At 37.8% G+C, this 8,054-nt stretch overlaps 1 long non-coding RNA gene across 1 annotated transcript; it reads left to right on the forward strand.

Annotated features, from left to right (window-relative positions):
- Window positions 1-3,161: 3,161 nt before the first annotated feature.
- LOC134530550 (uncharacterized) lies at window positions 3,162-7,747 on the forward strand. Its single transcript, XR_010074837.1, has 2 exons — window positions 3,162-3,538; window positions 7,605-7,747. It is a non-coding gene; the product is annotated as an uncharacterized LOC134530550 (long non-coding RNA).
- Window positions 7,748-8,054: the final 307 nt, after the last annotated feature.

Consider the following 8,054-nt stretch of genomic DNA (forward strand, 5'->3'; position numbering starts at 1 on the left):
GTCATTAAACATGAGCATTTTGTAACAGAACGTACTCATCAAATGCAAGTTTATTTTATTTTTTATTTTAAATATTGTATGAATGTGTCTATTATTACTTTAACGAAGAGATTATTTTAACTATAAATTTTACATGTACATGTTTTCTATTTAACTTCTTCCAGTCTGTGTTATTCTGTTAAGGATAGAACGATGATAGGAAATGAATGGGAGTGTTTCAAGTTTAATGTGCCTCGAAAAAGTCAAATCGATTGTTGTTCCAATCAAGTGGAAGAGAGATAGATGTGGCGCAAGCGTACAATGAGCGTAACGGGACCATGTGCGTTACGGGACACTTATCATGCGTGCAGCCGGTGTTCATTGATTTATTAGACGTTGTCACGTCAAAACAAATATTTATGGTTTTCAAAGAATTGCAACACTGATTCGTGAACACTTGACAGTGACACATTACGCACCAATGTCACGCCTGAAGAGGCGCTAACGAGTCTTCCACACTAGTTTTTCCTGCTGGATTGTGTTGCTGGAGCTCTCGACGGTGGACCAGGAAGTCGACCATTATTCCCTGACGTGTGGACTCTTGTTCTGTAGTGTACGTGCTTTTGTGCTGCGGAGGTGCATAGGTGACATCTCCATACGTTGTCATCGTACTTCATTGTCTCTCCCTTTCATCAGGAGAGGAGTGACTGCATCATTGCAGACGATGTTACAGCAGTTTAATCTGTTTCACTCAACAGGTTAAGAAACTGTTTGTGCAGTCACTCAGGGATTCTGGGTTTAAGTTGTTTAAGGCTGTCTCATTTTTTCTAATCATTACTATTATTTAGGGGTTATTTCTGATATTTTAACACAGTAGGTACCTCCTGTAAATTTTTTCAGCAGATATTCACTAAGTGTAATATAGTGGGTGTAAAAATTTGCACAACTTTTTTACACCCATTATATTACACAAATGCAAGGGAGATGAGTTGAAATTTCAGAAATAGCCATTGAATAATAGTGATGTTGAAAACAGGAAAAAATCAGTAAATATGTGCGAGGCCAAGCCGTAAGGAACAAGAGTTGCAGTGACATTAGGAAACGTTCCAGCAGAAAAAAGAAAAGTCTAACACATTTTAACACTTATTTGAAAATTAAAAAAAATTATTTAGAAATACCTAGACTATTATTTACGAAGCAACACTTCAATCCCAAAAGTACAAATGTTTTAAGTGTGATCCTTCCATAGCTAGTAAACATAGCAACATCTACTGTCTTTAAAAATCATTCTGCATATTACAGGGTGGTATTGTTTAATTATATGTAAAATAATTTGTGTTTTGAATAATTTTTAATTAGAAAAGAAACTATGCTTTTGAACTTTATCACACAACTTGCCAACCACATTCCACAAGGAATGTCTGATTGAGTTATTTCAGCTGTATCTAAGCAATGTGGGTACTTTTTTTGGTGTTATGATAACATACCACCACATACCTAATTAGACTTGTGGGTATGATGGAGTGACCTTTGAAAACTAGATTGCTGTTTGCAGTTATTGCTAGCTTGTGGTCACAGGGTCCAAGGCAGTCAGTTTCTTTGACACTGCTGCAGGGTGGGTTTTTTTCAAAGTTGTCGTGGTGGTGCACAGAGCTAAGGTCATATATGAGTCTGTGTGGAAGAACTGGAGTGCTTGTAATGCACGTATGATTTTGCATAGAAAAATTTTATCTTCAAAATATCACACCATTACAAACAAAAGCTACAATATTGCAGAAAGTACTGACAAAGAATCCACAGATTTTCCTGTTACTTTCCTATAAATTACACAAATTTCTGTAGGAAAGAATAACAATTTTTCATGGAATAAATTATGTTGGTTTAGTTTGAATATTTTGCATATTTCAAAGTAGTGTTACTGTAAAAAAAAAGTAATATTATTGAAATAAGGCAAACGGATAAACAATTTTCCACAAGCCATCAACTTCTCCAGCTAGTGCGTGCAGGCATTCGTTAACTCCATGACACTGATAAGAAAGAAAATGTGAAACATATCACCAGTGGTGAAACTTCTTTAGAGCCGGTAAACCGAGGTGATGACATCTTATAAAAAAATGTTGCACTGATAGCGTTACAGGAAATGTAACTGTCAGGAAGAGAGGGTGTAACTGCAAAACTGTTCTGCGCCATGTTTGTTCCATTTTTACTTTTATGGTGTCACCAAACAATTGTGTGGTGAGGCTTGGTGACTGCTCTTAACAGTTATAGAAAGGTAATTTTCATGTTTATATACATTTGAAAAAGCATAACTTAAACATTACCTGTAATTTTACTGGACTAGCATTAACACAATAGCCCCTTGAATTGCGAATATCTGCATATTTTAGCTATCTTTAAGTAAGTTACCTGAAACACAGATGGCAGAAGCAGCACTGTTAGTGAGTTTCCTTACTACGATCTGTGAAGTTTCACCTCTAATGTGATTTTTTTTTTTTTTTAATATTTACCACCATAGAACAAGAGAGTATTTCAATCTAATCACAGAAATTTTTACTGGTATACTGTCATTAATTTAAAGAACTGGTGATCGAAAGATGTAGTAATAATGCTACTTAAATACATTAAAATTATTATTTTTGTTGTTCATCTGGAGGGGTGAGGTGGCATAGTGAAGGTCTTGACAGCGGTCAACGAGACATTAAGCACAATAAAATGAATACGTATATAAATTGTGTACACAGCATGGCCCCCACAAGGGTGGGGCTGGGTGGACCCCTGGGTCCAGGGCCCAGCCCTGTTTATTTTTATCTCAGTGTGTGAAATGATATATACATACTCGCTAAGGTTAATTTAAAGTAAAATAATTTTATTAATAAAGCTTAGTTTTGACTTATGAAATAGTAACCATAATAATTATACCCTGTTTTTCAGGTTAAATAACATTCTAAAAAGAGTGTAGGTAAGAAATAACCATGCAATTATAAATCAGCATGTGACTGTAAAATTGCCCCCCCCCCCCCCCCCCCTTCCAATCCACCCATCCCAGATCCTGGGTCTAGGGCCCGTAATCAAATGTGGGGGCCATGGTGCACAGATATTTCCCAAGCTCTCGGAGAGTTCCCCAGGTGCAGTTCTCTGGGGTTCACGGTTGTCTCCTGCTCTTCTGGTCAGCATGAAGAGAGGCCAAGTGTAGAACAAGCCTTGCCTAATGTGTTCCACACAAACTTCGTTACTGCCCAAACAGATGACTGTGATTAGCAGCTATTGTGTGACGAGCTGATGCCAGCGTGACGTCTCAACAAGGAAAACCACGCTAGTCAATGCTGCTGGTATAAGAGCACCAGGGAGCAGAGCGCAGTACCAGCCGCCGGGACAGCAGCAACTGAACACTAGCTTCCAGACGCAGCGAACATGAAGCTGATTGTCGCGCTCTTCCTGTGCCTTGTCGTGATGGTAGCCTTCGCGGCAGCTGTCCCTGCTCCGGAGGTGATCATGAACCCCGTCGTGACCGAGGCTTCGGCTCAGGCGATCAACAACTCGACCGGGCTCCCTGATGGCGGTAAGAAGGCTGCATGTGTTGTTATAGGCATATAGAATAAACATCTTTACATAGTCTAGCACAAATATTTCTTGCTCAACAATCAGTCAAGAAGATAAAAAAAAAACTAAAAAATAATATAGGTGGATGAAGTTTAAATAATACATAGTTTAATCATATACCTATTTTTAAAATTCAACTTTGAATTCAAACTTAACTTTTTTCTTCGGACAGTTTTCTGTTCGAAGGATGCAGGCTGGTCTCCCGGTAGTGTTGCTTGTAGGAATTGTTGCTCAGAGCCAGTTCTTTCTCAGGAAAACCAATCTCACAGAGAGGTCAGTCGTGGACAAAGGGGAAAGTAGTACCTACTCGCATGTCTGGTAGCTGTTATATCCTGTTTTATTACAGGGCCCAAATGCCCTCAAAGTACGACACTCCTCGATAAAACTGTAATTTCTGTCATTTGGATAAGTTACAAGGCACTTGATCACAGTCCGAAGCATTGTGGCCGACACACGTCTGTGCCGGAGATTACCTTTTAGACACACACCAGAGTCTGCTGGTCTCGTAAGATGTCAGTTCGCGTGCTTGATGAAGCGAGCGGTTAACTGATGGAGGCAGAAGAGGGTTAGACCCTTTTCTCCCAACTCAAAAAAAAAAAAGGTGAATTTTGCACAGAGTTCCAGATATATTGAAAGTAAAAGCCTTGTAAAAGATTTGGATGACAATAGATTTAAATATAAGTTAAAACGAGTAATTGTTGGGGGACTTTGTGGGACGTCTGCTGTCACCAGTTAGGCACGCTCCGCTGGCAAGGACTTTAAAGGCACCGCTTCCATTCCGCTGGGGCAGAAGTTCCGTCAAAGATAACACTCAATTAAATATGAGCTACTGTCAGTATGGATTTGGGTGATTGTTAAAGAACAACCAAATCACATTTGAATTAATGATGCCGTCCATATTTCCACTTAGATTCTTAAAACCAAATAAAACAGTATTTTAAACACAGCATGGATGGCTGGTGGCGGCCAGCTGTAACGTGCTTTCCTACAATTATTGTGGAAGGTACTGGGACCAGGCTTCGTATACTGTCCAGGGAAGTACCACATTAAAGTTTAACAAATTCATTCTTACAATCATATTTGCCAGCCCAATTTTTGTAATAGTTTGTGTACAATTTGGTAATTAATAATTTTTTTTAATAAAAAACTGAAATTTTATGGTGTATTTAAGATAGACCTTAAATTTCATAAATAATTCCAAAGATATTTTTAATATTATATTACAGCATAGCTGTATTTATTTCTTGCATCTTGGAAAAATATTGACTCAAAATTCAATTTGACTTTAAAAAAAATTTGAAATATAAGCTTTAACTTTGCTTTAAAATGAAATATTAGGCTATACACAGGCAGTCACCCGTAGTCTCTCTGAAACCCAGGGCCAGGGTGAATATAGTGAATGCTCACGTGAATGGAAGCTGTTAATTGTTCGGTAGGACGCCAGCTAAGTTCATGTGTCTAACCACAGATGATGTGTGGGTCATCAGCCCCAGCGTGGTCTACTAGCCTTGTGTGCTACAACTGAATTAAATAACAAGGTAGCTTATAGTCTACTGCAAATTCCCTGTTCAACATAACGTGCTGTTGCCTGGCTACTCTAGTTAACTTAACTCGGTAAATGACTTTAAAATGTTTTATGGAATATGTGGTTTTAATCACACGTTGCATTGTTAAAAATATATGATTTGTGCTGACAAAGTGCAATGACACTGTAAAACAAAACACAATGCAAATTTAGTTACAACACACAGATAAGTCCTCGTGGCAGTCTGGTTAAGTAACAATATTTTGACTTACTTACCTAATTAAAATGTGGATTGGGTGATATTTTGAATTACTTAAATAAAATGTGCATCAGGCTCTACTGCATGAGTCTAAAATCCTGCATTAAATAGGTGATTTGGAATAATTAAAGATGTATTAAGTAGGCAGTGCTGCAACATATACTTAGTGCAAAGTGCAGCACTTATAAGTGCAAATGCTTGTGCATCTTTGATGCGAGTAGCTGCCACGCTCGTACAAGATAGTGTGTTGACTTCAGATGAGGACAATATAATGACCTTGGAGATTATAAATTTTAGATAGAGATGTAGATTAGCAAGTTTGATATGATTCTCATATATCTGCTATGAATTTAATGTTTTGTGGCAATAATTTTTAAATTCATTTAAACTGCTGCCAATTAATTGAAGTGTTACCAAATCATATTATTTTCAAAAAAAAATAATTTTAATTTATATATATTGACTCCACTCCCGCTGCCTGGTTTTAGCTTTTTAATTAATTATTAGTATTGTAAAATATCTCAGGGTTTTTAACGGGGGTTCGGCCTCGTGGCTGCAGGCAGGAGTGCGTCTCGGAGTTTGAAAATTACGTTCAGAAATTACCTGGGCTGTTTAGGCCACCCAGGACGCCTTGTAAATGATTAATAAACAGATTACAAAAACACTGCACTTTATTCAACGTTGATACACGGATTGGTCCTGTAACTGGCCGCGTCCGTTGTCGAACCGCTGTGACACACGTATAAACGCGGGCGAACAATACGCGCGACCAGGGTAGATTGCAAAGTGAAATCAACGGGTTGAATTGGTGGCTACGTGTCCCTGAGTAAGATTCAGTATTCAGTCACGGAATTATAGTTGCAACAAATTATGTAGAAAAGTAAACGAATAGCGGAAACCCTGTGATTAGGGTGGTTTGCAGTCTAGCCTGCGGCGAAAAACTAAAGTCTCGAAAGTTACGCGATCACGTCAGTGTGCGACGTACACGTAAAGTCTCAATGAATGGCAAGATAGTCACTTAAAACACACGTTACCAATTACACTAAAATATGAAGAAAGTTACAATACGAAAGTTATTCAGTATTTCACAAGATTCTCGACGATAACAAATAATTGGCTAATGAAGCCGAAAACTGCGTGCCAATATTACGCTGTCCTTAAACTGGACATGGCCTTACGTATTAAGTTAAAGATCCCTGTAGGGAATAAATTATTAAGCTAAGAGTCGCACGAAGTATCGTGCGACTGAAGTGGGGTCGGCGCCGAGCTGATTGAAAGGTTTGTAGAAACTTACACTAATGCTGAAATGTTGAAGAGAAACTAGAAGTGCTGGTCCGACGTTCGCAGAGCGTCCGACCCCTGAGAGCCCCCGACGAAGACTGAGCGCGAGACCGCCCGGCGGCCTCGCGCCTAAACGCGTGGAACGCGGGAAAACCGACCCGACCAGTTTTGGACTTAGAGACAAATTATACAACATATGCTTATAAGACAATTAGACATAATTTCCCTTACATGAACCCTTCTTTTAAATTGTTATTAATTTGGTTGTTCTAATTAACAAAATAATCAAGTGTTTAATTAGGCGCATTGCCACACCCAGCCGGGCGCTGTCGTCGTCGCGGCGTTCGTTGCGGTGCACTTTCTTACACTTTGTGAAGATCACGCTCGGGTGTGTTCGTCGCACTTCGGAGCCAGTGTTGTTGTGGCATAACGACCTTTGCGGACCAGAGGGAGCACCGGCGGTTGGCGTCAATATATATATATATATAAAAAATATTTTTAAAACATCACTAACAGCAATGTATAGCGCTATGGCAGTACATACCTATTTTCCTGCCGATTGTGCCTTACGTAAATATTAGATCTTTAAAAATAATTTTAACTCTTAACTACTATAATAATAATAATAATAATAATAATAATAATAATAATAATAAAGTTATTACAGCAATTAATTTTCTGTTTCACATGTTTTCACAAAGTGAAACGTCATAGACTGTACAGGTAATATATGAGTGAAAAGGTTAACAAAATTTTTTCTACCTCAATTTTATTTTTTAAGTTTTAAAATATTTATGCTGTATATGCTTCCCTATAACTTGAGCTCCACTGTGGTATCATTCCTTCATTTGTTACAATGGTGTTTCTGTACCTTTTTTATTGCTGTTTGTATTAAGCATTGTAATGTTCACATGTTAATGTGTCAGTTTGTTTATGTTATGTGTGTGGTGTCTGTTATAGTTGATGATCGCTGGCGAGCATGTGTTTGCTACAACAGGGGCTGATAAACTCATCACCTTCTGCAAATGGTTATTGAAGCATAACACTTCTGACTATTGAAAAAATCTGTCCTGTTTTGGATAATAAAACTAATGGCTTAAAAATTCGCTACAATTTTTTTCTCATACCAGACACAACTATTATACTATACTATCTAATTATACTGTTTTTTTATATATTATTACTAGGCCTGAAAGAATATCAGTTTTTTTTTTCTAGTTCTAATCAAATATGAATACCAAATTATTCTCAAATATGAATATTGAATTTGAAAAGATGTAACCACCTGTAACAAATACACTGGAAAAGGAAAGGTGAATGCGTATTGTGATAGTCCATATTAGCCAAATAATACTTAAGGCGATTGGTGCACGGTAAAAAACGGTCATAGGCCCGAAAACAATGAATTTT

This window comes from Bacillus rossius, chromosome 1 (assembly GCF_032445375.1).
Source record: "Bacillus rossius redtenbacheri isolate Brsri chromosome 1, Brsri_v3, whole genome shotgun sequence".
NCBI lineage: Eukaryota > Metazoa > Arthropoda > Insecta > Phasmatodea > Bacillidae > Bacillus > Bacillus rossius.